The sequence below is a fragment of the Engraulis encrasicolus genome, chromosome 5 (genome assembly GCF_034702125.1).
Source record: "Engraulis encrasicolus isolate BLACKSEA-1 chromosome 5, IST_EnEncr_1.0, whole genome shotgun sequence".
Lineage (NCBI taxonomy): Eukaryota > Metazoa > Chordata > Actinopteri > Clupeiformes > Engraulidae > Engraulis > Engraulis encrasicolus.
Window position 1 is genome coordinate 18436835 of NC_085861.1, and position 2500 is coordinate 18439334.

Genomic DNA, 2500 nt, shown 5'->3' on the forward strand with positions numbered 1-2500 from the left:
CACGAACACAAGCTATTGAGTAGCTGAAGAACAGTCAGCTAAAATGATCGAAAATGATGAATCTCCTCTACCTGTCTGAGGAGTTGTGGTACACTGTATTTAGAATCAGCTGATTTAGTGAATCATTGTTGAAACAAATGGGACTGGACAATGAAACAGAGACCCTGTTGACACAAGTACATCATTTTTTGCCATGTTGGCCTTTCATTTACATGTTAATTGAGTTTTAGAGTCATTTACAATGATACAGAATCGAGGGGATAATGTACGTTCTAATCTGAAGTGAAGCAATGGCTGGGGGTGGGACTAGACCCAGAAACCAGAAGAAAATCACCAATTCCCGTTCATCTCAATGGGAGCCTTGAGCCAATGCATCTCCTTGCCAATTCTTAACGGTAGTTTCCTGTCTTTTTCAAACGTGCCAAGTATTCTTTTTGGGTTGACCCTAAACTTCAGAAAACAATTTTAATTGTTTTAATGACCAATGAGCATTGTTAGTTGACTGGATTGACAGTTAGAATTCTTTTAGAATTCTTTTGATTGACAAACGCAACCACGGTCCTATCAGAGGTGGTTCTCGGCATTGCCAAGGAATGATAATGTGGACATATAGGGTGGAAGAATCCTCGCAGATCAATCACTGATGCTTCAAAACAGTTGAATGGAATATAATAGAAGAACGCGGTACAGTATTTAAGTCAGTGGTCATTTATGTTAAAATAAAATTAAAATTGCCCATGGTATAGGCCTACGTACACGTAGACATGAAAAAATAGGCCCTACTAGAAAAAAAAAAACGTTCTTGTAAAATGATGACGTGTTTCCCTGCCGTGAAATTTGAAGCCATGAGCCATTGACGACATAACACAGGAAAGTGGTTGAAATTGGCTTGTTATGTACAGTATATCTCGTGTTGGCACATTGGATTTAGTGAACAATTGAAACATTCTCTGCTGTGCCACTGAACTGTGGCACTGTGGGTAGCTTGTGGAGCCAGACTTTTTTTTGCATGGTTGCATTCATGTTAACAGCCACCAAGCTGGTATTTCAGCATGCTATTCATCCGCAGTGCAATCTTCTGATTGTCTTGCTCTGCTGGTGACCCCAGACGGCCGGTTCAGTGACCACAGTTCCATCTCTGAAGTGCAGCATCAGGGATTTACATTAGCTTCTGCCTTCTGCACATATGAAAATGACGGTGTCTGTGTGAACACAACACTTCAAACACACCAGCATACGCATGCAACTCCCGTTTCACACACACATGCAAGCACGCTCGCACACACACACACACACACACACACACACACACACACACACACACACACACACACACACACACACACACACACACACACACACACACACACACACACACACACAGACACAATGTACTGAGGAACTCATTCTGCCTCCCCCACCCTTCTCCCTGGGCCTGGGACAACTGACCCTTTTGCACACTTGTGTACACACTTGCATGTGTACACACTTACAGTAATGAGTAAACACATACAAGTACACACACACACACACACACACACGTCATTCAAATTGGGTCAAAGCAGAAGCAGCAGGCGTCATATCATCATATCAATGTCATATAAATTGCATACATTCCAATACATGATTTAAGAGTACAGACATCGAGAGAGAGAGAGAGAGAGAGAGAGAGAGAGAGAGAGAGAGAGAGAGAGAGAGAGAGAGAGACGGCAGCCAGCGCTTTCATGTGTGGCATTTTCACAGCCACAGCTTGTGCCATTAATATGCACACACTTACGTCTCCTGCAGTCAGAACACAGAAGACATCAAACAGCGCAGCCCAAGATCACTCAGTGTCAGTCAGCTCCATTATTTATTCGGGCTCTTGCGGTGAGCAACGCAGGCAGGGTCAACACACTGATCCACGGTCAGTTGTTCAGACTACACTGGCTGCGTCTTAGACTGTTGCAACGCAGGCCGGGTCAACAACACTGATCCACGGTCAGTTGTTCAGACCACACTGGCTGCGTCTTTTAGACTGTTGCAACGCAGGCAGGGTCAACAGCACTGATCCACGGTCAGTTGTTCAGACCACACTGGCTGCGTCTTTTAGACTGTTGCAACGCAGGCAGGGTCAACAACACTGATCCACGGTCAGTTGTTCAGACCACACTGGCTGCGTCTTTTAGACTGTTGCAACGCAGGCAGGGTCAACAACACTGATCCACGGTCAGTTGTTCAGACCACACTGGCTGCGTCTTTTAGACTGTTGCAATGCAGGCAGGGTCAACAACACTGATCCACGGTCAGTTGTTCAGACCACACTGGCTGCGTCTTTTAGACTGTTGCAACGCAGGCAGGGTCAACAACACTGATCCACGGGCAGTTGTTCAGACCACACTGGCTGCGTCTTTTAGACTGTTGCAACGCAGGCAGCAGAGCCGGCGCTCCCAATACGCTCACTACGCTCTCAGCGTAAGGCCTCGCGCGACCCGTTACGTTACTGACGTTGACAGTTTAA

At 45.8% G+C, this 2500-nt stretch overlaps 1 protein-coding gene across 1 annotated transcript in view; it reads left to right on the plus strand.

Moving 5' to 3' along the window:
* pitpnc1b (phosphatidylinositol transfer protein cytoplasmic 1b) overlaps window positions 1–2500 on the plus strand; it is a 25366-nt gene that overhangs the window by 11048 nt on the left and 11818 nt on the right. The gene's annotated exons all lie outside the window — the stretch shown is intronic.